This window comes from Hemicordylus capensis, chromosome 4 (genome assembly GCF_027244095.1).
Source record: "Hemicordylus capensis ecotype Gifberg chromosome 4, rHemCap1.1.pri, whole genome shotgun sequence".
Lineage (NCBI taxonomy): Eukaryota > Metazoa > Chordata > Lepidosauria > Squamata > Cordylidae > Hemicordylus > Hemicordylus capensis.
The window spans coordinates 215,182,296-215,210,151 of record NC_069660.1 but is presented as its reverse complement, the minus strand read 5'-3'; the positions used below and the strand labels follow the sequence as shown (position 1 = coordinate 215,210,151).

Here is a 27,856-nt window from a genome sequence, read left to right as displayed (position 1 = left end):
TTCTTCTCTCTAAATGTTTTATTAGGATTTGTTAGATTATTAGATAGCTGTAATTACTGATAGCTGCACACACAATGTTAGTTAGGCACATTACACTACACTTTGAATCGGAAACATGTTTTTAATGTGGATTATTTTATCCTGTTGAGCAACTTTTTATAATAAAGCCCATTGAACTTTCTGAGTGTGTCTCTCTCTATCTCTGTTTGCACGCCCAGATCCTACATGGTCACCATCTCCAAGAACCAATTCAGTTTGTGTATGATGTGACCTTCCCTCTTTCCCTCTGAGCATGTACAGAGTGCGAAACCAGGTGTAGTTCATAACATTAGACAGTCCTCAAGTTAGTGCACGTGCACCTCAAAGGTTTCTGCATTTCCCATCTTGGATTGGGGTGGGTGACATCATCACAAACTACACCATTGGGGCATCCCTGTATGTCCATTCAGCTGTAGCACATTTGGTTCAAATGGGTTAGACTGTCCACAAGTTAGAGTACTTGCACCTCGAAAGTTAACATGTCCACTATCTTGAATTGGGATGGATGGCATCATCACAATCTTTGCCGTTGAGGTGTCCCTATGTGTGTCTCTACAGCTGTAGCAAATTTGGTTCAAATCAGTCAAGCAGTTCACAAGTTAGCTTACTTGCACCTCAAGAGTTTATGCTTCCGCCATCTTGAATCAGGGTAGATGACATCATCGCAAACTACACCACTGAGATGTCCCTGTGTGTCACCCACTACACCTAATTTGGTTCAAATCAATTAGACAGTCCACAAGTTAGCACACTTGCACCTCAAACGTTCACGTTTCTGCTATCTTGGATTGGGGTAGATGACATCATCACAAACTACACCATGGAGGTGTAGCAAATTTGGTTCAAATCATTTAAGCAGTTCACAAGTTAGCTCACTTGAGCCTCAAAAGTTTACACATCTGCCATCTTAGATCGGTGTGGATGACATCATTACAAACTATGCCATCAAGGTATCCCTGTGTGTCATTCACTGCAGCTGTACCCAATTTGGTTCAAACAGGTTAGGCAGTCCACAAATTAGCCCACTTGCACCTCAAATGTTTATGCGTCTGCCATCATCAGGGTGGATGACATCATCACAAATTATGCTGTTGGGGTGTCTCTACAACTGTACCCAGTTTGGTTCATATTGGTCCTGGGGTTGTGAAGTTTATGGGGGCCGGGACACACGGATGGACAATATTTCCCTACTGGGAAATAGGCTAAAAATGGTCTGGGAGGCCATTTGCAGAGGGAAATGCCATGTAAGGTGAAACAACTTGCACTTCCCTCATAACATTAAGCTCAGCCCCAAGACCCTTTCAGAGAGCCCTCAACACATGAGTGTCATGGACCTTATTCTCCATGGGAAGAGGATTGCCTTGCCATAAGTGAACACATCGTTGGCAGCAGCTCCTTTTGGAGGGCCCTGTCCTCCATGGGAAGGTCCTTTTAGGAGGGCCCTATCCTCTGTGGGTGAACTCACCATCATTGGCAGGGGTTCCTCCTCCCATACTTTGGAAGGACCCTGTCTTCCATGGGAAGGTCCTTTTAGGAGGGCCCTATCCTCCATTGGTGAACTCATCATTGTTGGAAGGAGCTCCTCCTCCCATTCTCTCCATCAGCACATGGGGGGTAGACAGTGGCAGCAAACAGATGGGAGTTCCCAATCTTGTCTTTGTACAGTTTGAAAGGTAAGTGGGGGAGAAAAAGGAGGCCTGATCCAACTCTTTAAAGCTGTAAAAGGGGTGTGGATTGAGAAAAGAAGGCTGCTAGCAGGTCCTTCTTCTTACCTTGCTATCCTTTGGAAGTCTGCAAGTGTCAAATCGGGAGATGGTGTGGAGGACTGCCTGGGTCCCCACCATCACCCAAATGTTCAGGGCCAACAACCTTTATCCCCCCTCTCTGAGACTGCCTATGTTTAGCCCTTATTTAAGCTTGTGGTTGCTTCTAAAGTAATTGGCATGTCTCTAGAGGATTCCCATAAATCTTTTTGACTGATTGATTGTTCAGTAATCCCATCCCATTCCCTTGCTGTTCTCTTGTTTGGAAATTTCAGCAGAGCCTTTCTGCCTAGTTTGAAACTAATGGCAGTGTTATCCTAATATGGGCAACTGAATTATTCACTTTGTTTCAGTACTTAACAAGTTGAATTCTTCTCCTCATGAAGTACAGGTCTGCTGCTTACTTTGTAAATTATGCCAAGAATGTAATCCACTTATACTGTAAGAAGTTTGGATGATTCTATTTTTTACAGTAATGTTTTATTTATTCAGCGTAATGGAGTTGGAATGAAGTGAACTTGTTGCTGGCTCTGATATAGCATTGCTCTTATCCTTTGGTTTATTTTTCCAGTTTAATTCATTTTATCTTTCTAGTGTGCCAAATGCAAACATATTTTCAACTCCTATGCATGTAGACGTGTCCTCAGGAAAACCCTTTAACATTGTTTAGCTACACATTTAATTTCAAGAAGTGCCTGCAATATTAATACACCCCACATGTTAAAGATCTGGGCTCTGTAAAATGCGGATAATGACTCTACTCAAAAAAGGACAGTGTGGAAATATAAGCCATATTCTATTTATGTGGATTTTGAAATAAGTCTCAGTGAACTCTAAAGGAATTGCTTCTGACTAAATGCATCACATCCAGGAAGGCGGGTCACCTGAAGCATAGTGAGGGGGCCAGGACCACAGGAGTTGCTACCATCATCTGCCTGCCTACCTCCTGTCTACCATCACTGCTCTTTATTCCTCTTCCTTGCTCTCTGAATTTAAAAAGGAAGAAAGGAAATGGAGCAGGAGAGGAGAGTGGTGAGCTAGCTAGAGCTTTTCCTGGGAGATGCTCCTCCCACTTCCTCTTCTTCTCCAATCCCCTCTTCCTTTTTAAATTCAGAGGTAGTGCTATCAGATATGGGGAGGTGGGATTTTGTGATAAAGGGGCTAGTGGCACTTGATGCCATTCCTCAGGATGAGCCATTCTTGGGTCAGTGCTAGATGTTTCATCAGCATTATCAGTATTTCTTACTAAAATACATTGTACAGTTTGAGTTTATGCATGTTTACTTAGAAATGTCCCACTGAATTCAGTGGGGCTTACTCCCAAATAAGAATCTACAAGATCACATTTGCACCTTCCAAAGGTGATCCCAAATTTTAAAGGGTGAAGACACATACAACAGTTTTAGAGCAACTGACACTGTCTCCAGAGTCCCAAAGCAGTTCAGTCCCAATGTAGCTTTCCTCTTCAAGGCTGAGTTTCTCAAGGCTGAGTAAAGACTTCTGCAAGTTTGAAACAGAAGCTGACTGTGCACAGCACTAATTGGCTGACTCCCATGATATCACCACACCCCAGAGCAATTTTACTTAAAATATATAACTTGCTGGAACATTCAGCTAAAATCAGTGTAGCCAGGAGGCTGAACACTGCTGGGTTAGAGTTGAATGTGAAGAGCAGGGAGAGAGAAACAGTCTTGCTTTGGGAGTATGCTGGGGGAAGGTTGATAAGACGTTTCTGGTTGGTGAAGCAGCTCTTAGGCAATTGAGTTGAACTTACGCTGCTAGAGGACTAGTACTCACTGGTGTAGTTACCTCTTACGGGGTCCATGTTCAGTAAGGAGCAACACGCACACACACACACACACACACACTTTTTTTGAGGTGCTGGCTCTGCTACCACCACTGCCACAGCCCATCTGCCCCACTCACTTGATCACCCACCTGGAGCATTTCCAGACATCAGGTTTACTGCAAGACATCACTGCGAGTTTGAATTTGCCCCAAAAACCAATGCAAAAAGTGGATTTTTTTTTTAAACATCTGATATAAATCGGGCTACAGTCTAAAACACAATGAAAAACCTGAATTGTGTCTAGAGTGCTCCCCAATAGCTTGCAGGGACTTCAGAGCAAACCTGACCTACTGTATATGTGAAAGCACGCCTTCCATTCTGGCGGAGAAGGGAGCTAACGTAACGTAACGTAATGTAACATAACGTAACCAGGGGCGTAGCTAGGGGAGAGGGAGCCTGTGTTCATCTCTCTCTTTCGGGCGGCCCCCCAGAGTGAGGGAGACAATGAAGAAAATAGGGAGGGATGGAGCTGGAGGGCCCTCAGGAGCTGGGGGCCCGTGTTCTTTGAACACTTTCGTTCAATTATAGCTACGCCCCTCAACGTAACATACAAATATTTATATACTGCTTTTCGACAAAAGTTCCCAAAGTGGTTTATACAGAGAAAACAATAATTTAAGTAATAAGATGGATCCCTGTCCCCAAAGGGTTCACAGCCCAAAAAGAAATAAAGCAGAAACCACCAGCAGCCACTGGCGGGATGCTGTGCTGGGGCTAGAAAGTGCCAGTTGCTCTCCCCCTCCTAAATATAAGAGAATCATCATCTTGAAAGGTGCCTCTTTGCTCAGTTAGCAGGGACTAATAATCCCTGTCTGGAAATGCTCCTGCATTATACCCGTGTTAATTGTTTGGAATTAAATGGTTAAGGTGCCCCCCACCCACCAAATCCGAAGTTATTTTTATATGATATGCCAACAGCCAACACGATTTGTCTATATGATCTTCACGAATCTTTCCTTTTGTCAAAGTCATGCTGTCAATGTCAATAATTCATATAAATTTAACCATGCTTAATGCAAGAATGGTGATAGTGCCTGGATGGAATAATGGCCCCTTTTCACTAGCATCTAAATTAAACATATTTCATTTCCCTTTGGAATCCAGGCAGTTTGTAATCTCTTTAAGTCAAGCTTATCTCTGCTAATAAGATCTACAATAATAAGGCCTAAGCAGGAAAGCCTAAAAAGATTGGCTGATTAAATATAATACAGGGAACATAGCCAAATAGCATTGAGTTATGGTTCTATTTAATTCCTTAAAGGATATTGCTCTATGCCTATGGCCAACATCTACACAGAGTTGTTAAATCTATGTTTTAGCTTTGGTATTTTAAAATAATTATACTTAGGTGAGTAATTTATGAGCTCAAAATACTTCTCCCCTTTCTGTTACTGTTCTTTGCTCTACTTCACATTAATCTTTTCCCAAAGAGTTAAAATAATAGTTCTGGATTCCAAGTTAATTGGAACTACTCCTGACTTCTTCTTTTTTTAAACTGCAGTGTCTGAGCCCAATCCATAAATTTTTATTTATGGTCACACAGACTTTATAACAGCTGCTTGTGCAAGTCAAATGATGCTGATTTTAGAACCTTAGTTCCTCTGTGTCCTTATTTTACCTTTGGCAACCACTGCAAGCTCTTGAAGTTCTAGCTTCTAAACAAAGGGCTCGTCAATGCTTCAGTGGTGCTACACTTTGTTAAGAAGAGGGTCTGGCATCATGGTTTACATGTGTAAAATCTTTTTATACATACTTTACATGTATAAAATCCAGGGTTCATTTGCCAGTATACCCAGGTAATGGATTCCAGGAAGCAGGACTGGGGAAATCCTCCATTGTGAAGGATTGATTCTGACTGCCAGTCAGCACAGTAATATGCTAGGTGGACTAATGGTAGAGGGCAGACCTATATAGCACTTTGTGCCTCCAAAACAGGGATATAGTTAGAAAACTTGACTCTTATGTTCAGGTTTGCCAGAAAGATAGTGCCAGTTACCCAGATGCACCCAAGCACTTCTCAGCACTCATACCTCTCTTTCCAAGTTAAGAAGTCAGAAATGTCACTCCCCACCACTTAATGTTAATCCAAGAGGGGTTAAAAAAAATAATTCACAAGTATGGAGTTTCAGCAGTTGCTGTCATAGCATTGTAGTCCTTCACTCATACTGGCAGGGGCTGCCCAAAGTACTGTAGTTTCTGAGGCAAGACATGTAAAATGCTGTCTTGTGCCATAGTGGGGGCCAGGTCCTTTACCAACCCTTGCAAGCTCTGAAAATGGCATGGAGAATGGAGAGGAGGGAAAGTTGCTAGCAGCTCCTTCTTTCTCCTTTTGCTTCTTGCAAGCTTTGCAAGGAGTGTGAGGAGAAGCACTTCTTGCAAAGCTTGCAAGGGTTAATTGGTCCCAAAGAGCTGCTCCAGTGGCAACAGCAGGGAGCATCTTGCCACCCTGCTGGCATCACAATGATCTGCCACCTAAGGTGACTGCCTCACTTTGCCTTATGAAAGGGCTGGCCCTGCATTCTGGTCCGTATTCAAAGATCCACAGACCCTACCTTTAGACTTGTGATCTTGGTGTGGCATGTAATAATAAATAACATAAATACACATGACTTAAGAGTTCTCACTAGAAGAAAAGAAGCTTGGACAGAAGTTGCTGGTTACCATTCTGCTGCTGTTCAGCCTAAATAATTTAATCCTAGTGTTCACTTTTTGCTTCAAGCACATGGCATTTTTATTTTTAAGGATAGACTGCACCAATCCTTTATGAATTAGTGTTTTGAGTAGAACTAGATTATAGGAAATCCATCTGCTGAAGCAAAACAATTTGGAAGACAACAATTAATGAAGGATAAATCTATCAATGGCCATTAGTCATGAGGGCCAAATCAGTATACTTGTGATTGCTAGATGCTAGGGGCAAATTGTCTATATCCCCAAATGGCTGGGCACTACTGGAGCAGACCAGTGCTGAATTAGGCAGACCATTGACTTGATCCAGCAATATTGTTCTTGTATACTTAGTCAAAATACAGCAGATTATTTCTGAAGAGCCATGAGAGCATGTTGTTTTTTAAGACTGCTGTGGCACTAGGCCCAGTTGAATCTGAGTTGCTAAATAACTGTACAAACATAAAGGAATGGAGACGCTTAACTGCAGGACAGAGAGAGAAAATCTGTGAAATCCTATTTCTACAGGTAATTGCAGATATTTCCCCTAGTCCTAAACCAGTCTTGGGATAAAACACTGATGATATAAAAGAAATACAGAAACACTGTGTTTTAGAAAAAGAACCTTCATGTTCTTTGAATTCAGACCATACCATATCTCTCAGCAGCTGGTTTTAAATGTCAATTGATTCAGTCTACTTAGGTTAGAGTTTAGCAGACAATGTAATGGCATTTATAGGCTACCTTGGATTCAGAGATAAAACCCATATTGATTTTGGCATACTATGTGAGATTGTATGTATAATTCATTTGGCTTCGACTCTGCTCACATCTTCATGTAGCATGTGTGGTGTACAATTTGGATTGATGTTGTGTTGCTCTGTATTCATCTCACTTATATTAAAAGCTTGACATGCGTCTCTGACTTGAAGCTACAGAAACAGCTTGCTGGTATCAAAGCATTACTTGCTAAATGAGGTTGGACCTTGTTCAAAGTAAATAGAACAGTATTTGTCACTTAGGTTGTTTGCAGAAGGGTACCTTTTGACCCTCATGTTAAGGTTTTGCCAGTTCTGGTTAAAATGTTTCTTAGTATTGCAGTGCAATACTATGTATGTGTACTCAGAAGTGAGTACCACTATCCTCATACACATGCAAATATATACATGGCAATTATAATGGCTATTTATTTATTTTTTACTGTTCTTGCTCCTGTGCCTTTAATAGCGGCCTGATATACAGAAATTAAGCAAGTTAACCTTTTCCTGGCATAGAGATGAGTGCTGGGGGGAAGTTCACATGCTTGATTTGTGTGTCATGCTACCATTAAAGGTCAGTAAGAAAATGTGGCAATGGTAGAAATATTTGTTATACAGTGTACAACACAATAGCCCTATTCAGACATTACAGTGCAGGTGCATAAAGGTATCTGTACACAAGTACATGCTTTTGTGTGAATGACTGTACTTGTATTCGTTTTAAAAGTGAACTTGGGTAAAGGCTCCTTGAAATGCAGGGTACAGATAGGAAGTATCTTGCTGTATATATTTTGAACCTAACATGTGAATAATCTGTGCATGCACACCAATCTGTACACCAGGGGTGGATCTATAACTGGGCAGCTGTGTTCTAAGAACACGGGCCGCCTGGGGCCTTGTGAGAAGAGACAGCCGCCTGGGGCCCCATGGGGGAGGGGATGCTGCCACAGGTCGCGGCATTCACCACCTCTGCCAGCCCACCATTCGCTGCCCACTGCCTCCGGCCCACCAGCCCTTCCCCTCTCCATCTCTCTTGCCGGCCAGCCACTGGCGTCTGTGGGCTCATCTAGTGCAATCACTGTTGCTGGTAAAAGGCCGCAGGCCAGCTGTGGTGCAATATAATCATGTCACACAGCCTGGCATCACCAAGCTGTGGTGTCATCATAACACACCATGGATGGGATCGCAGAAGCCAGTGGCAGCAGTGCGTGAGCGTGGTGACAACCTGGACATGGGCTGCCGCCAACATCGCTATGCCACTGCTGTACACAGACTGTACATGCATTGAACAAAACATGTGAATTGGGCTGTTAGTGGTCTCTGCTAGCAAACCCTTTTAGATGAAATGCACAGCAGGCCATTTGGGCTCCTTCCCCACATAATATTCACCCACACACCCATTTTCACAACTTGCTTTTGAAGCAAGAATTTATGCAATTCCAGTTGTCTCTAATTAACAGTTTCACACCCAGGATTCAACACATCTTCAGTTAGGTATTATTTTTAAAATAACACATCATATGTCATATACTTTGCATAAGGAAAGAAGTGTAATATATAAATATCTTGCTATGTTTCCCCCCCTGTAATTCACATTTCTCCATGTAACTGAGCAACCTTTGTGCTGTATCCTCCATCTAAGAAGAGAAGTGTTAGCAAAGGAGGAAACGGGGCCAAAAGCAGTGGGGAAGGGTTGGGAATGCTGGAGACTGGAGAAGTATTATGCTTCCTATCATAGAGGGAACAAACCTCTGGTCTAATCTACCTCACAAGATTGTTGTGGGGATAAAATGGGGTAACCCCCACATATTGCTTCCAGAACTCTTTGAATAAAAGGAAGGTTAGCCCCCTGTCTTTTGAGGACCCCTTTATCTCTGGTTCCCCTCCAGTCTTTTTTTGTTTCATATCAGTGTCTCACAACTGATTATATAATAGACCAGAAGAAATCCTAGACATACAGGGTGGAAAACAGTTTGGCAGAAGGTCCATTGGCACTTCTTAAAGGAACAGCACTGAGGACAAGTGCCCTTTGGAACATATTATAATAGAAACAGCCCAAAGAACTACACTTTGATAGAAACAACAGCCATATCTGGGCTAGACAAATTAATTTTGAATGTCCACCATCTTTAAACCTATCACATGGTATCACTAAATAAAGTTTTGATATGTATAAATTATTCTTCACAACATAAATACATTGAGAATTAATTGTGGACAGTTAAGCCCATCACAGGCACACTGGAAGCATGTATTCACCAATAAGAATACCTTATTCTTATCCAGTAACCTGCAAGCCAAGGCCCTGGAATTTGCTTCATTGCTGGCAAAAGCTGGATATTTCATCAACACAGAACTAGTAAAGCAGCATTTATTACATCCCGGAATTGCTTGGTTGTACTATGAAAATATTTCATGCTGTTTATAGTTACTTGGAAATCTTGTTTGCTGAGATGTTTCTGATAGGCAAGTAGAAAAAACTCAATATTATTCTCTGTTTCAAAGAGTTTAATAATATTAGTGCAAAGTGGATTCTCTTATTGAGTTGCTATAATGCAATACTAGTTGCTGACATTTCCTGTGGCAAAGATTATGAAAGGGAACAGCTCCCTGGAGTTAAGAAGTGAAAAATAAAATTGCAGTGACCGGATTGTTCACTGTTTATTAGGGTGCTTTTACAATGGTCCTGATTAGACAAATGTGTAAAAGAAAAATGAGGAAGAAAAGTAGAGTTTCATGGTATTGATTTTAACAATATGGAAGTAAGAGGGAATACAGTATGGTATTTCATTCATACCCATTGCAGCCATAAATCAGTTGAAGTCAGACAGTGGTGTTTCCAAAAGTGAGCAACCCAAATCCTGCTACCTGCCTGCTCCTTGCTTTCCCTGTAGGACTGTGGCCTGTTGCCCCTGTTGAACATCTTTGGGGAGTGAGTGCAGGACTGGGGCCAGGGGTGAGTGACTCAGCGGTTCCTAGTACCACCTGCCCAGTTCTGGGCCTTTTATAGGAACACTGACTGTCCCTCAGTTTGCTAGAAGTCTAGCAGAGGAAAGGAAGAGACCATCTACTTCCCATTTAGTGCCGCCCAGGGTGAGAGCCTGTGTGTGTGTGCTGTTTGCTCCTTCTGCTGCCACCTGCCTGCTCTTTGCTTCCCCTGTGGGACTGTGGTCCCTGCTGAACATCTGTGGGAGTGAGTGCAGGACTGGGGCCAGGAGTAAGTGACTCAGCAGTTCCTGGTACCACCTGCCCAGCTCTGGGCCTTTTATAGGAATGCTGTCTGTGGCAGCGGGCCCGACACCAAAGGGAGTCACCCCTTTGGGGAAGCCACTTCAGGGGATGAGGGCAAGGCTGCCTGGCCCTGCATTCTTTGAGGGTGTGATACTGCTGGGTATTTTAATTTGGCTTCTCTTTTAAATCCTGGGTGCATTTAGTTTTAATATGCCTGGGTTTGTCTGGAGATGGGGAGACGGGGTGTGTTTGCAGATTATGGGGCAGCTATTCTGGTACTGGTGGGGAACAGAAGAAGTAGCATTGGCAGGTCAGCAGGCCATTGCAGGGGAAGGGGATTCATAAATGTAATCACTGATTCCCCTTCTGGCTATCCTCCCAGCTCTTTGACCTTGCAGAGCAGTGCCAATGACCCACAGAATCTCACCTTGTTCCTTTGCAGTGCCAGGTTGGTCCAGAATAAACCTGAAGTCATCTGGTTGACCTGGTATGTATCATAGAGATTTGGTTGGGGGAGGCTGGTGGCCCAGTCTGGTCCCAGCTTCTCCCTCCAGGGTACTCTGTTGAGGAGCAGATGAGGGGATGTGGGAGGGGGGAGGGGGAGTGGCTGTCGTCTATAAGAACAGTATCTCTCTTGCCAGGATCCCTGTCAAATTGTCTGACCATATTGAACGTGTGGGGACCAGGGATAGACTGGGACTTCTGTTGGTATACTAATTGCCCTGCTGCCCAACAGAGTCCCTAACTGAGCTGAAGGAATTGGTCTCAGGCCTGGAGTTGGAGTCTCCCAGGCTTGTGGTGGTGCGGGACTTCAATGTCCACTTTGGGACCAATTTGTCCGGGGTTGGCTTAGGAGTTCATAGCGGCCATGATGACTGTGGGCCTATCCCAAGTGGTCTCAGGTCCGACACATGTTGCTGGTCACACACTTGATCTGGTCTTTCACTCTGATCAAGGTGGTGTTCCATGTGCAGGGACTCCTGTGATTTCTCCATTGTCATGGATGGACCACCATCTGGTTAAGGTTGGACTCACAATCATGTCTCACCTCCGCAGGGATGAGGGGCCCATTAGGATAGTCCACCCGAGAGAGTTATTGGATCAAATAGGATTCCGAGAAGGCTTGGAGGAGTTTAGTTTTGACTCTACCAGTGACCCTGCTGATGCCCTGGTGGAGAATTGGAACAGCCAACTTACCAGCGTAGTGGACACAATCGCTTACAAGTGTCCTCTCCGACCCACTTTGAAACTGGCCCCTTGGTATATGGAAGAACTACGGGGGCTGAAGCAGCAAGGTAGACAACTAGAGCACAAGTGGAGAAAGACTCGACTCAAATCTGACATTATTACATAGAGTGCATTTGAAGATTTATACTCAGGCGATACATGCAGCAAATAAGCGATTCTTTTCTGCCCATATTGCATTTGCAAGTTCATGTCCAGCGGAGTTCAGGGTTGTGAGGGGCTAGTGCTTGCCCCTCCCCACTTGAATCAGTATTTGGAACCAACAATTACTTGCTGCGATGTTTTTAATGAGTTTTTTTGTGGACAAAATCTCTCATATTCAGGCCAACTTAAATTCAAACTCCACAGTTGTTACAGTGTCTGATGCTGAGGTGTCCAGAAGCTCCTCTTATGTGGTGACACTGGATCAGTTTCAGTTTGTGACTCCTGAGGATGTGGACAAGTTGCTTGGAATGGTGCGGCCTACCTCCTACCTTCTTGATCCTTGCACAATATGGCGTATATTATTAGTTTGGGAGGCTGTTGTAGAGGGCCTGGTAGAGATTATAAATGCTTCTCTGAGGGAGGACAGGATGCCTCCTTGTCTTAAGGAAGTGATCATTAGACCACTTCTGAAGAAGCTTGCCTTGGATCCCTCAGAGTTAAGAAACTACAGGCCTGTCTCCAACCTTCGGTGGCTGGGCAAGGTGCCTCCCAACTCCAGTCAGTCTTGGAGGAAACTGATTATCTAGATCCTTTTCAAACTGGTTTTCGGGTTGGCAATGGGGTGGAGACTGCCCTGGTCAGCCTGATGGATAATCTCCAATTGGGAATTGACAGAGGGAGTGTGACTCTGTTGGTCCTTTTGGACCTCTTAGCGGCTTTCGCTATTATTGACCATAGCATCCTTCTGGAACGTCTGGGACGGGAGGCACTGCTTTGCAGTGGTTCCGCTCCTACCTCATGGGCAGATTCCACATCATGTCTCTTGGAGACTATTCTTCAAAATCTGAACTTTCATATGGTGTCTCTCAGGGCTTCATATTGTCTCCTATGTTGTTTAACATCTACATGAAACTACTAGAAGAGATCATCAGGAGATTTGGTGCAGGGTGTTATCAGTATGCTGACAACACCCAAATCTATTTCTCCATATCAGCCTCATTAGGAGAAGGCATAACCTCCCTAAATGCCTTCCTGGAGGCGCTGATGGGCTGGAGGAGGGATAACAAACTGAGACTGAATCAGATAAGATGGAAGTATTTATTGTGCTGGGTTGGAACTCGAGAGATGATTTTGATCTACCAGTTCTGGATCGGATCATGCTCCCTCAGAAGGAACAGGTACACAGTCTGGGGGTGCTTCTGAATCCGAACCTCTCCCTGGTGTCCCAGGTTGAGGCAGTGGCCAGAGATGCTTTCTATCAGCTTTGGCTGATACACCAGCTGTGTCCGTTTCTTGACATGAATGACTGGACTTTTGCAATGTGCTCTGTGTGGGGCTGCCTTTGTGTGTCATCCAGAAACTGCAGTTGGTACAGAATGTGGTGGCCAGCTTGGTCTTTGGGTCATCTCAGAGAGACCATATTACTCCTGTCTTGAAAGAGCTATGCTGGCTGCCGATATGTTTCCAGGCAAACTACAAGGTGCTGGTAATTATCTATAAAGCCCTAAACAGCTTAGGCCCTGTGTTTTTAAGAGAATGTCTTCATCACCATGAACCCCATCACCTATTGAGATCTTCTGGAGAGGTATGTCTACAGTTGCCACTGGCTCATCTGGTGGAAGGATGGGCCTTCCCTGTTGCTGCCCTTGGACTTTGGAATGAGCTCCCTGTTGAGATAAGAGCCTCCCCATCTCTGGAAACATTTAAAAAGGCACTGAAGACATATTTGTTCACCCAGGCTTTTAATTAGATTTATAGTTTTAATACTTTTAAAGTTGAGTTTCAAATGATTTTAATGTTAATGATTTTATTATTTATTTATTTATTTAGTACATTTATATACCACCCCATACAAAAAAGTCCCTGGGCGGTTCACAATATAAAACCAATTAAAACATTAACATAATTAAAACAACTGTACTAAATAAATAAATAATGTATTGAATTATTATTTGAATTCTCCCCCATTCAAATAAATAAATAGATACTGCATGCAAATCAGGGAGAGGTCCGCTCTAAACTGCATGGGGAAGCATTCTGAAATATGTCCCCCAAACCTGCAATCTGAAGTGGAACAGTCCAGAATTCCACCATTCCACCACCTCAGTTTAACACTTCATTCTGCATAATGTATAGACTGGGTCTTAGGTTAAAATAAAATAAAAATAAAGACACACAACCAAACTGTGTGATTAACATGTTTGTTAAACATGTTTGGCTTTACATTTTTATTTTTTATAATATGTAGTTTACACCCACCTCCAACATTTCACAGATGAAAATAGGGACATGCCTGTGAAGGTAGGGAGTGTGGTCAAGTAACCTGAGAAGCGAGAGATACAATTCTGACTACAGGCAGGCCACAAATGGAAAGCAGGTAAATGAGTTGCATGCAGAGCACATTATTCCAAGGATTACCAAGACAAGTGAGCCATGTAGTCCTCAATACAAAGCAGCTTTGTATGCTCGCTCTCTCACTTCCTGGCCTTGTTACTTAGACTTCTCTTTCAGTTCCTCTGTGTGCTCTCTGTAAGTTCAGGGGAAGGAGGCACTATCACACCCTTGGCATCAGAAGATATTAGGAGGGAGCTACTATAATAGAGGCTATTCCTGTATAATCTACATTCTTGAGCGGAGAGAAAACTGATTGGGTCCTAGGTTATCCCCCAGGAACCTTCCCTCACTCCTTCCCAGAGCTAGCCTTACAAATTTTCTGCATAGAACAGGAAAGTAAAGATGACACCTCAGCAGGCAGGAAAATGACAATTGGTCTGAACCTTCGCAAGTGCTTAATCTTCTTCTAATACCAGCTTTGCTTCTTCTTTTCTCCCTGCTCCCTCAGAAATACTGTGTCATTTAGCCTTTCGGGACATTCAACCTTTTATTCGCCTTTGATATTTAATCTTTTCTTCATCTTCTTGAACAAATTCAGAGAGGGTTTGTAAAGAGAACAAATGACATTTCCATAGACAAGCTCAAGTCATTCCTGGATGATATAAATTAAACATGGAAACCAAAAAAATAAATTATGTACTGACAAGGCTTGACTTTTAATTTGTCACTATTCTGCAGATATTTCAGGACACAGTGTTAGAATCATGCCATAAAGTTAACATTTGAACACCTAATTCAAAGTAACCCAAGTATGTCCGTATTAAAGACATGATGTGATATTTGTTTCAATCTGGTGGGACAATCTATGCACCAGTTTCATGAGATAAAGGGGCTCCCACCCACTGGCTGGTTCTTGCTCTTTCTGCAGGCCACAAAGAATCCTCACTGGAGTCCCCTTCAGAAACATTATGGGTGACAATATGAGGACTGAAAGGAAATGTGTTACTAGGGACATGCTATCTCCCCCTGGATCAAAACACTGAGAATGACCTGGAGTTGAAGAAGCAAATCAGAGAGGTGTCAAAGAGAGACTGAGCTGTAATAATGGGTGACTTCAATTACCCTCATATAGACTGGGCAAATTCACATGTGGGTATTGACAGAAAGGCCAGATTTCTAGACATTCTAAATGACTGTGCCTTAGAACAGAAGGTTGTGGAACCAACCAGAGAGAAGGCGACCTTGGATTTAATCTTGAGTGCTGCCCAGGACCTGGTGCAAGATGTCAGAGTTGTAGAACCATTGGGGAACTGTGACCATAGTGTGATCCAATTCATCTTATATGTGAGTGGAGCACTGCCACAGAAGTCCAACACAGATGCATTGGACTTCAGAAGAGGATACTTCTCAAAAATGAGGGGCTGGTAAAAAGGAATCTGAAAGGGAAAGTCAGGGTCAAATCACTCCAGAAAGCATGGAGCTTATTAAAAACCACAATAACGGAAGTTTAGTTGGAATGTATACCAAGAAGGAGAAAAGGTACCACCAAGAGGAGCATATAGCTAGAAGTGTCAAGTGGAATAACCAAAACTTTTAAAAATATATTAGCAGCAGAAAACTGCCAGGGAGGCAGTTGGACCCTTAGATGAAGGCGTGAAAGGGATTATTAAGGAGGATAAGGAGACTGCAGTGAAGCTGAATGAGTTCTTTGCATCTGTCTTCATGGCAGAGGATACTGACCATATATCCACTCCAGAAGAGAGCTTCTCAGGTTTGGAGGCTGAAGAACTGGGCCAATTTGAGGTGAGGAGAGAGGATGTTCTAAACTGTTTTGGAAAAACTAAAAATTAACAGTTCTCTAGGGCCAGATGGCATACACCCAAGAGTTCTGAAGGAACTCAAATTGTGAAATTGCTGGTCTCCTAGTAAAAATATGTAATTTGTCCCTACAGTCAGGTTCTGTACCAGAGGACTGGAAAGTAGCTAATGTAACTTCAATTTTCAAAAAGGGGTCCAGAGTGATCTGGGAGACAAAAGACCAGTTAGTTTAATTTCTGTGCCTGATAAACTAATGGAAAGCATACTTAAGGACAAAATTATTAAACATACAGCATAGGTCTTGCTGAAGGAGAACTAGCATAGTTCCTGCAAGGGCAAGTCTTGCTTCATTAACCTTTTGGAGTTATTTGAGAGAATCAATAGACCTGTTTGGGGGCCCTTTTAAGGGCCTCCTCACTGGTTCAAAAAACTGGCTGTTTGGCTGGTTCGAAGGCAGGGGAGCATACCTTTTAAGGGCAGGAGAGGGTGCCTTTACCCTTCCCGCTGCGTATCCTCCACCAGCGCTCCATTTTAAAAGTGTCCATTGGGCCAGCAGCATACCTCCCTGCTGCCCCATGTCCTCTTCGCCCGGAAGTAACAGGAAGTACCCCGTGCACGCCAGGTTTGCACGACGGGTACTTCCTGTTACTTCTGGCCAAAGAGGACACAGGCTGGCAAGGAGGTATGCTGCTGCCCCGACTGACAATTTTTTAAAATGGAGTGCTGGCGGGGAGAATGTGGTGTTAGGGGTAAGGGCACCCTTAAAGGTATGCCCCCCACCTTCGAGCCACCCCCTCCAGATCCGTGCACATCCATAACAGGCATGTGGATAAAGGTGATCTGGTTGGCATAGTATACTTGGACTTCCAAAAAGCTTTTGACAAAGTTCCTCACCAAAGGCTCTTGAGTAAGCAGTCACAGGAAAAGAGGACAGGTTCATGTGTGGATTAGTAATGGGCTGAAGGACAGGAAAAAGAGGGTAGGAATAAATTGACAGTTTTCATAATGGAGGGAAGCAAGAAGTGGGGTCCCCTAGGGATCTGTATTGGGAGGACCGGTGCTCTTTAACTTGTTCATAAATGATCTCAAAGTTGGAGTAAGCAACAAAGTGGCCAAATTTGAAGATGACACTAAACTATTTAGGGTGAAATCTACAGCAGAGTGTGAGGAGCTCCAAAAGGATCTCTCCAAACTGGGAAAGTGGGCAGCAAAATGGCAGATGTGGTTCAATTTAAGCAAGTGTGTAAATGATGCATATTGGGGCAAACCCCCCCCCCAACTTTGCACTGATTGCGTCTGAGCTGTCAGGAGATGGACATCTGTCTGCATGGCCACACAGAGGCCTATTGGGCATGAGCAGTGGCCTCCAAAATAGCCCCTGCCACCAGAGGAAGGGCCTGAAAATGGGCCGAAACAACCCTTTTTAGAATGGGAGAAGTCTGGAGGGGGAGATGGCAGAGACACACACCCCTGCGGCTGCCACCACTGACCTGGACCCAGCGATGTGTTAAAATATGAATGTTAAATTTTTAAAAAAACTTAGAACCCCCGAACTGGCTTGAATTTGAGCTGAGGGTATGTTCAGAGAGGCACAAAACCAAACATGCCCGGTTCAGTTCAAGTCCTTTCTGGACTCAAATTGAACCGGGCAAACCAGATTTGTGCACACCCCTACTTGGGGTTGTGGTAGACAGCTCATTGAGAGTGTTAAATCAGTGCACAGCAGCTGCGAAAAAGACAAATTCCATGATAGGGATCATTAGGAAGGGGATTGAAAATAAATATGTGAACATTATAATGCCCTTATACAAATCTATGGTGCGACCACTTTTGGAGTACTGCATACAGTTCTGGTCACCATAGCTTAAGAAGGACATTGCAGAACTGGTAGAGGTGCAGAAGAGGGCAACCAAGATGATCAGGGGCCTGGAGCACCTTCCTTTTGAGCCAAGCCTACAGCATCTGGTGCTTTTTAGTTTGGAAAAGAAGTGACTACAGGGAGACATGATAGAGATGTATAAAATTATGCATGGAGTAGAGAGAGTTGACAGAGAAATTTTTCTCCCTCTCTCACAACACTAGAACCAAGAGTCATCCCATGAAACTGATGGCCAGGAAATTTAGGACCGACAAAAGGAAGTACTTTTTCACACAGCACATAATTAATCTATGGAATTCTCTGCTATTAGCTGTGGTGATGGCCACTAGTTTAGATGGCTTTAAAAGAGACTTGGACAATTCATGGATGACTGGCTACTCGTTTTGGTGGCTATAAGCTACCTCCAGCCTCAGAGGCAGGATGCCTCTAAATCAGGGGTGTAACGATAGGGGGGCAGGGGGGGCACGTGCCCCAGGCGCCACTCGGGGGGGGCGCCAAAGTGCCATGTGGGACCCCCGTGCCACCACCACCCCACCCAAAAATTTTAATTTTAGCTTTGGGGTGCACAGTGCCATGGCGCCCCAGCGAGCTCAGATCCGGGCGCCGCACTGCATGCTGCTGGCTGTGCTACGAACCTCCTCCTCCTGAGTCCTGGCACTCCCCGTCCAGCCCCCGGGCGCCTCTGTAATCTCTAGTTGCACGTGCTTCATTGCACGCTGAGGCTGCTCGCGAGAGAGGGAGGAGCATGTGTTTTTTTGTTGCTCCGGGAGTAGAAGAGGCTGCCATGCTGCTGTGTGGGGAGAGCAAGGAGCAGTGGACTACAACGATCAAGCCGAGGACGGAGCCAGGAAAAGGAGGAGGGGGAAGCTTGCTGCTTTCTCAACAATAAGACCAAGGGGTGTGTGTGTTTATTTATTTTTTTAAATGAATTTGCGGGGGACTTGCTTGTTGCTTGGAGGTTTCTTGGCGGGCGGGGGACTGTTGGGTTGGCACGGCTGGCTTGGAGGAGAGGAGACTGAGAGACTAGCAGCAGGGCAGGAGGAGGACTGCAGGACAGACAGAGCAACTTACAAGCGAAGCAATTTGATGCATGCAATACAGTAATCCTGCATGCATAAGAGGGAGGAGGGAATACATGATGGCTGGCTGCAAAACAAAGTTATCTTCTCTGGTGGTCACTCATCATGAGCTCAAATATGCAGCGGCGGCGCAGCACACCCACCATGTGACCCGTGAATGCTCCTGAAGGGGGGCGGGCGGACGGGCAGGTGGCATTTGTAAGAGTAAAGGTGGCGCCCAGCTTTTAAAAACAGGCACAAACTTGAGGGGAGGCAGAGAGAAGTGAAGGAGGTGGCCATTGTTCCTCCTCCTGCTGCCGCTGCCGCCGCGCCTTGCCTTGCCAGCCTAGAAACACGCCCACATGCCGACGAGAGCGAGCAAGAGGCTGAAAAACAAGTGTGTGACTTCCCAACATCCAACACAGACGTTAAAGTCACTTTGATTTAAATGTGAGCATTAAGTTCATTCTTAAAGCAGCTCCGTTTACTTTTAGATGCCCCGCAGCCCACCCCCGCCCCGCCCTGATCATTCAGCAGAGCGCAGCCTTCAGAAGTGGAGCCCATTCTAATGCATGCAGAGATAAGAACTTCATTTTACTCCCCGTCTTTTCTATTTGTGCTGCGGGAGGGGCGTAGAAGAGGAGGGGGTGGCTGCTTTGTCAAAGTTTTTGTCTGTGGTGACATTTCTTGGGTTGTCATCAGCACCAGTTGTTGGGGGAAAGAAAGGCAACAGTTTTCCCTGTAGATTCAAGCCCCAACCGCTTAGGTCAGAGGCAGAAATGCTGTTTTGCAGACACCAGAAATCTGATGAACTGCATAAAACCTTTGCCTTTATGGCCAGTCGCCGTGGTATGAAAGGAATGGTGCACCGTAGAATTTTGGGGACATTGGGATGTGCTAATGGTAGATTGCTGTCTTTTTGGTTGATATAGTGTAGGAGATGTTTTGTTATTGGAGCAAGGAGTAAGCAGGGAGAGATGATGAAGGCATGAACTTCTTCAAGCTTTGGCAATTTACTCCTAAATTAACTTAAGCAGTAAAAGTGTCTCACTTCTGTTCTGTCAGTGTTCCTATTGTTGTTGCTTAGTGGGGATTCAAGCTTCTTTGCTTTTCCTTCAAGGTGTGGAGAAAGTGGACAGAGGCATGCCTACCTTCCAAACTTGTAATATTAGAACTTGTGGGTCATTGAATGAAATTTAATGATCAGAGATTAGGAACAAATTTAAAAACTTATTCATACAAGGAATAGTTCTTATGAAACTCACTGTCACAAGATATGATGGCCACTTGCTGAAAGAATAAGTAGAGAAAAACATGTAGGCAAGATTTAAAAATGGACTCAACGGCACAACCTTACCTTAATAAAGAATGAAAACAATTTCATAACATTCTCTCCCCACCCCTTCCCCATTTTGCTGAGATGCCTTTAAAAATATTATAGCTAGATTGGATAGGTCTCTCAGTGGTGATTAATGATAACATATATAAACCTCCACGTTCAAAGACAGTAGGTATGCCACAGAACACCAGTTGTGCTGAGCAACTGAGAACACACGGCAGCAGGCAGCTGCCTCCTGCAGGGCCAGGCTCTCTCTTGCTAGGAGAGAGACTAAATTTTTTTAAAGGTATTTATTATTTATTTTTAGCCATCCAAAGGCTCTGGGTGCTTGGGAGGGGCGCGGGGGGGGGGGGGCGCAATTTCAGTGTTTGCCCTGGGCACCGTTTTCCCTAGTTACGCCTCTGCTCTAAATACCAGTTGTGAGGGAGTAACAGCAGGAGAGAGGGCATGCCCTCATCTCTTGCTTGTGGGCTTATCAGGGGCATCTGGTGGGCCACTGTGGGAAACAGGATGCTGGACTAAATGGGCCTTGTGCCTGATCCAGCAGGGCTGTTCTTTTGTTCTTATATTAAACTCCCCCTTCAATTTTCTCACACCATTCCCACTCTTTCAAACTTAGGCCTACTCCAAAACATGCTCCACACCCCACCCCATATGCCCATACTTTGTTTACTTGTTCCTCTCTCCCAACTTGTGAGATTCTCCACCACAATATTCCTGTGTCGTCCTCCTGTTCTGTTTCCTGTCACTCTGTGACATCCTCCTCTCAATCTCCTTTCATTCCAGCCTACTTGGGATGAGGCAAGGGGAAAAAAGAGAATACTTGGACAGATGAAAAAACTCTGTAGGCTGCTTCAGGCTCATGGGCCATCAGTTGGTCAAAATAAAACACTGGCTTTTTGCCGCATTTGCTTTGTAGCATTTTCTCATTCAGCATAACATTGGACTTAAATCAATGGTATGTTAATCAATAGGAAATCAACACAGCAAATTCAGCACTATAACAGATGCACTCTGCTTGGCTGTACCTAGCAGCAGAAGTCATACTTTAAAAGTGCAGGTGTTAGATCTTTCCGGAAAGATTTGTGCTGTGGGCTACACCAGTGAAAATGCACATTTTGCAAACAAAATCCTTAAAACTCCTGACATCAACATTTCTATTACGCAAAATGTTAATATCCTTCTCCCCTCTCTCTTGTTGAAAAGGTAGCCATTCAGATCAGCTCAAGGGTTTTCAGTACTTGGTGATTCCAATACAGAGGTTATGGGAGGGGAAAGAACTCTTCTTTTGGCATGCCCAGTATCTGAAAAAATATTTTTGCCATATATTTTAAAAAGATAAATTCTTCTGTACCGCTATCAGAAGCTCCCATGATAGATAAGGTCCTTCACATGACCAATTATCTGGGGCCGGGAGGGCTGGGAGGAAGGCAGAAGCAGTCTTACCTTTCCCCACATAACTGCTGCAGCTGCCCTGCTCACCGTGCTGCACCCACATGCGATTGCCGCTGCAGTGATTGGTGCAGCAAGAGAGAGTCGGGGGAAGGATGCCCACCACCAAGAATCCCACAACGCACCATGCTGCTCATGCAGTGCATTGTGCAAATTCCAGAGGCTGGGTCACTCCTCCCCACCCCTGCCTCTATGGTAGCAAGGCCTGCTGGCAATCCCTACTCCCACATGACTGGGTGGTCAGGTAGGAGGGGGCGCACATGCTCTCACACCTCACTTTTGGCCCAGGTTAAAAGCGGTTTTCACAACCAGGTCTATGTGGGTAGGGCTGTGCTTAGCCCAGATAGACCTGGTCATGTGCACAACCTCAAATTGTTCTGTACAGCTATCAGGAATTCCAATGACACCCCTGTTTTATTTGTTATTGACATTTTAGTTTTTTGCATTTTACAAAACAAGATAACACACAACTCCATTCCTTCCCCTCCCCTCACCCCATGCATACAAAAAGGGGGATAACTGAATAGGTGGGGGGATGTCACTGGGCCCTTGAAGAAGGGGGGCTTTGCTTTCTCCTTCCTGCCGCCCTGACTTACTGGCTCCTGACTGGAGGACTCATCTCGGCCTCAAGCCAAGGTAAGTGTTTAAAATGTTTTTGAGCCAAGTAAATGCATGTGCAAGTATGTTTGTGTGAAAGTGTTTGTATATGGGGAATGTGTGGTATTATTTGCATATGAGTGAGAGAAAGGGTTGCTGAAAGGGTTGCTAGAGCCCCTGGTGGCGCAGTGGTAAAACTGCCGCCCTGTAACCAGAAGGTTACAAGTTCGATCCTGACCAGGGGCTCAAGGTTGACTCAGCCTTCCATCCTTCCGAGGTCGGTAAAATGAGTACCCAGAATGTTGGGGGCAATATGCTAAATCATTGTAAACAGCTTAGAGAGCTCCGGCTATAAAGCGGTATATAAATGTAAGTGCTATTGCTATTGCTAAGTGCTATTGCTAAAATGTTTTATTTTTCACCATGTCTTTACAGTTCTTCTTCTGCCAAAATGTGTGTGAGGAGTGGTGTGCCTTTATCAGGGGCTCATCTTCACTATTTGTCCCAAGGCCCACTCCAACTTTGCCAAGTTCCTGTACTAATTACAAAATTAGTAAGTGATCAACAATTTGTCTTGCCCAGGAGGAGAAGAGGCACACACTGAGCCCCTGATAAAGACACACCACTCCTCCTGCATATTTTGGCAGAAGAAGAACTGTAAGGACATGGCGAAAAGAAAACGTTTTCAGCAGAGGAAAGGATAGGTGGGATATCGAGGCCTATATATATTTCCAACAGGAGGGAAAGGGAACAATTCTGTACAATTTCAGGAAGTGATTTGTAAAATGGTTTTTTCAAGAAGTGATTTATTAAGAAAGTAGAAACAAAGTCCAGAGAACCAGGGGACACTGTAAACCACATTCACATAGTTTCTTCCATTCTACATCCCACTGGAGTCTCAGCGGAGGTGGGGTTGGGCAGAAATGCTGCAGAAGTTCAGAAAGCTGGAATAGCACTAAACCAGAAGTGTGCAACAGTATCACAACAAGTTAAAAATAATTAAGCTTCAGTGGGATAGGACAGGGAGGGACTACATCCCACGACATCATCCAATGTCTCCACCCCAGTGCAGACAGAAAACAGTAGGATGAGGTAGCACAAGAACTGCTAAGTATAGACATCTAGCTATGACTCTGCATGCAGTTCTTTGAGCAAGCCCACTGAAGCTTGCAGGAAGAAGCGCTCCATCTTAAAATTCCCAGTGTGAGATGTGTATATAGGATACCCCATGTTTAACCTCCCAGAGCTGATCAGCTTGATAAAGAGTACGTGAGTAGAGATGCATTTTTTGTGACAAGAAGTGGATGGAGTCCTCTGGAGAGGAAGACATGCTCTCCCTCAGTACACAAAGCAAGGAAATATCTCCCTTTCCAGATGGACAAAGCTCCACAGAGCACATATGGAAGGCAGAAGAAAAACCCAGTGAGAATCAAAACAATCCTTTCCACTTTCTGAGGACATAATGGCAAGAAACTACGATCTGCTAAGCAAGCCCCGCCATCCTCTGTTGTGTCTTTGAGTTTCTCATCTTTCTTCAAGAGCTTCCGCTGCCGCCACCACTTTAATTGCCTTGGGAACTCCCTTGGTTGGACGTTTGAAGAAGTAGTGGCTACTGAAAAAGCAATTGTTTATCTTTCAAAAACAATTCTGATCTTATAATTATATTATTACATTATTATGTTTTCAATGCTCTTTATTAGAAGTCATCTCAAGGTGCATGAAGTAATCTAGAGATTTATATCTTGATATTTTTCTAGGACTGTGTAAGTCAAAAGGGTTGGAAAAGCACGTCAGAATTCCCGCCCCCTCTACCACGAGGAGTCAGCCAATTATGGGGCAATTGCTCCAGGCAGTACGGGGGTGGGGTGGGGTGGGGGTTCTTTAAATGCCAACCCAACACTGGCACAGGTAAAGCTGGGTGGCTGCAGAGAATCTCCGGAGCATCTAGGGACAGATGGGGAGTGACACAAGGCAGGCTGGGATTGACCGCAGGGATTCCTGAGGGCTGTAGTTCCTCCCAGAGCGTTACCCATAGGAGCTCCCAATTCTTCCATCTTGCACAGTCCTAATATTTTCATGCTTACAGTTATAAGCATTGGTTCAGAAGGAGTTTGCACAGCATTGTTAGTTGTGTATATAGAACACCCCATATTTAACATCCCAGACTGAACTGCAAATCAGGACTTCCCTGATTTGAGTCTCACCTCTGCCATGAATTCACTAGGGGGGCTTAGGCAAGCCACTCCCTCTCTGCCCCAGATCCCCAGTTGCAATTTAATAATACTCATGTTGCAAGGGCTATTGTACAAATCACAAGCTCATTCATTTAAAGTGCTTTGAAATTTGAAATTTTGGTATTCTATTACCAAAAAAAGTGAATCTCTCTGTCTTCCTCTTCCAAAGAGAGGGACCAAGGAGATTTGCAAGGGGGGGCGGAGGATTAAACCTCCAGCACCATGGCCTTAATCCAAATTGTTCATCACTCCACCCCACCCTGCCATGGCTACTTTTAGGAAAATAAAAAGATGTTAGGAGATCCAGTCTCAGATATCTTGCATCACATAAGGTTTGGCCATGAGAGAAAATAAATTAGTTAATTTCTGCAGTTGTCACAATGTAGAGTTTTGTGGTGCTTTAAAGACTAACAGACTAATTGTGCCATACATTTTTGTGAATGAGAACACCACCTCATCAGATGCATGGTGATATTGTACATTTATGACAGAATGGGGGATCTGATAAATAGGTGCTTATTTTTAAAACTAACACTATGCTGTCTTCATGGTATTTTGGACCCTCTGTAATTAATTCTTTTGTTAAAATAATGAGATAGCTATTTCAAGGGCATGTTTCAAAGAGTTATTAATGCATCTCATCTTCTCTTAATGTGATTTTTCAAACAGCCCTGATCACCTAATCATGGTATGAAGAAGGCAAAAGGCATTTAATAGACCATAGAAACCTGCAGTAATTGATGAGGTAGTGGGATAATTTTCATTTTCATCTCATTAATGCCATCATGTCAAAGGAACATGAAGTAATCTGTTTGAACATTAGATTAGTTATAATTCTTCTGGAGATCTGTATTTTGATCTTGGGTTATAAATTGGAACATGCGTTTAACATTGTTTCATTCAGATACGTGAGAGATTTTATTGTTTAAATCTGCAGTATGAGCTCCCATGGATGACAATGTTTTTATATGTCCTAATATGGTGGCGATTATAGAATGTTCTCATTTTGTCTTTCATATAAGAAAATATCAATTTGGGGGAAGTCTTTACAGCATTTATTCTATCCAATGATTCTTTTAACCATTTGAGAGCTTCTGTTCTCAGACCCTGTATTTCCCCTCAAGAGTTGCAAATGTGTAGAATATTGTGCTTTTGCTCAGTTTAATTGATTGTTTCATATTAGCCTAACAGTGCTTTAGATATGTTATTTCATTAGGTTATAATATCTGGAAGCTCTCAAATCAGGAGACCTTTTGGTTCAAAGGAAGAGGAAAAGGAGGTGCAGAGAGCGAGGGACTGTCAGATCTCTGACCCAACTGAGCTCAACAGTTGGGAGAAGCTGACATGGTCCCTTCTGACAGTGCCATGATTAGGTTGGAATTTGACTTTTTGGTGGTGCACAGTGGTGGATTAACGGAGAGGCAGAGTAGGCATTTGCCTACGGCAGCAAAATTTGAGGAGCAGCAAATTTCGCCCGTCCTCAAATTTTGTCACCTTCCTCTGTGGGCAGCAGCTGCTGCAGCAAGGGTGGAATGGGCGAGGAGAAAGACCACCCCTTTTACTTTATTTTTTTAAAAAGGCAAACATTTTTTGTTTAAGGTAAAAGGGCAGCAAAAGCCCTTTTTATTAATCCGCCCCTGGTGGTGCACAGAACTTGTAATTGAAGAGATGTTTTAATTTCACAGGGTGTGTGTGTGTGTGTGTGTGTGTGTGTGTGTGTGTGTGTGTGTGTGTGTAAATTCTCCTAAACATACCCGTTGTTAATCCCATGTGTGGCAGTTCTAGTGAGAGTTTGTAAGCAAGCTGCCGATTAGTGAAAGGGATGGGCAGGAAGAAACTGCTGGCCAGGAGAATGGCCAAGCAGCCAGGGAGGAGAAGCGGCTGACCGGACGTCGAGGGAGGAGAGGCGGCGGCCTGGGCACCCACCCACCAAGGGAGCACAAAATGGGGCTGAAGGGGGGAGCATGAAATGAAGATAGGGGAGATAGGGAGAACTAGGGGCGCAGATGCTCTGCACCAGGTCAGCTAGTTTATAATTATTTCACAACGGGAACTGTATAGTGTGTTGTTAATACTGCAATCCTGTGTTAGTAACAATTGTTGGTTTTATGTGTCATGGTTGTTGTTATTGTTATTAGCCTTATTTTCCTTATTTTATTATTTTTAGCCTTATTTCCCTTAAGGAAAATAAGCTTATGAGGTCAGCCAGCTTTCTGTGTGTGTGTCCATCTGTGTGTGTTTCCCCCTCTATCAACTATGCAATGCCTGGACCAATTTTAATCAAGTTTGGTACAGTTGTAGGGACGCATGGAGATACCTCAACAGCATAGTTTGTGATGATTAATCAACCCCAATTCACATGTCCTCCATGTGAATGTTTGAGGCACAAGTGGGAGCTGACTGAATTAAAATTTGAATTAAACTGTAGTGCAGTAGTAGGGACACATAAGGACACCTCAAAGGCGTAGTTTGTGATGATGTCATCCATCCCAATTAAAGATGGCAGACACCTGAATATTTGAGGCACAAGTAGGTTTTGTGAACCACCTAATCGATTTGAACCAAATTTGGTACAGTTGTAGGGACACCTCAGTCACGTAGTACAGTGTCCCTGTAAAGACAAGGGGACACTTCAACAGCGTAGTTTGTGATGATATCATCCGCCCCAATTCAAGATGATGGACACATGAACATCTGAGCTGGAAGTGGGCTAACTTGTGAAGATGGTAATTATCAATTAAGAGTATAGTGTAAAGCAAGTAGGCAGATTAGTTCTTACTAGAATTTCTTGCTTTTCTGTTGTATTCTGGCAGCTGCATTTTCAACTGCGGTTTGAAATGTTAGTGATGCAATTTCTTTGATGGCCAGAGATGTCACTAGTCAACATGAGGATCATGAAAATATAAAGAGACAAGGACTTGAAACATAGAATATTGAAGAGGCAAGCAGCCAACAGAAGCCTGGCCCTCTATTGAAATCATGACACTTATTTTAAGAGTAATTAAGCTTCCAAGGTGGCAGTTTTCTGTAAGGGCTGGAGTGCACATCAGGTCTGAATTTTCTAAAACCTTATATGAACTGGAAGGTGAGTGCTTTGGAGCGTGAGCAACCAACCACAGCACACACTTGAAAATTATATTTCAGAGTGGCCCCTGTAATTATAGCCCTTGGTGGACAGGATCATGAAAACTATTTTCAAACCATTTGAAAGCCCCACCACCACTAGCAATAAACACGTATATAAAGCTTGAACACTTAGGATGTCCCAGGAAAAGGAAAGCATATTTGAAGTTGGTCGCAGTAGTAAGGAATATTGCAATACCTTGAACCCAGAAAGAAGACATATAAGAATCTTTTCAATATACATTTAGCAGGAAAAGATAGCATGATCTATCCTATGTGATCTAAAGTACATGGGGAAAGGTGACTATCCCCTGTCTTCTTTAACT

General features: G+C 43.9%; 1 long non-coding RNA gene across 1 annotated transcript; it reads left to right on the top strand.

The window, feature by feature from the left end:
- The first annotated feature begins 19,289 nt into the window (after positions 1–19,289).
- Positions 19,290–23,848, top strand: LOC128322275 (uncharacterized). Its single transcript, XR_008305642.1, has 2 exons — positions 19,290–20,410; positions 23,548–23,848. It is a non-coding gene; the product is annotated as an uncharacterized LOC128322275 (long non-coding RNA).
- Positions 23,849–27,856: the final 4,008 nt, after the last annotated feature.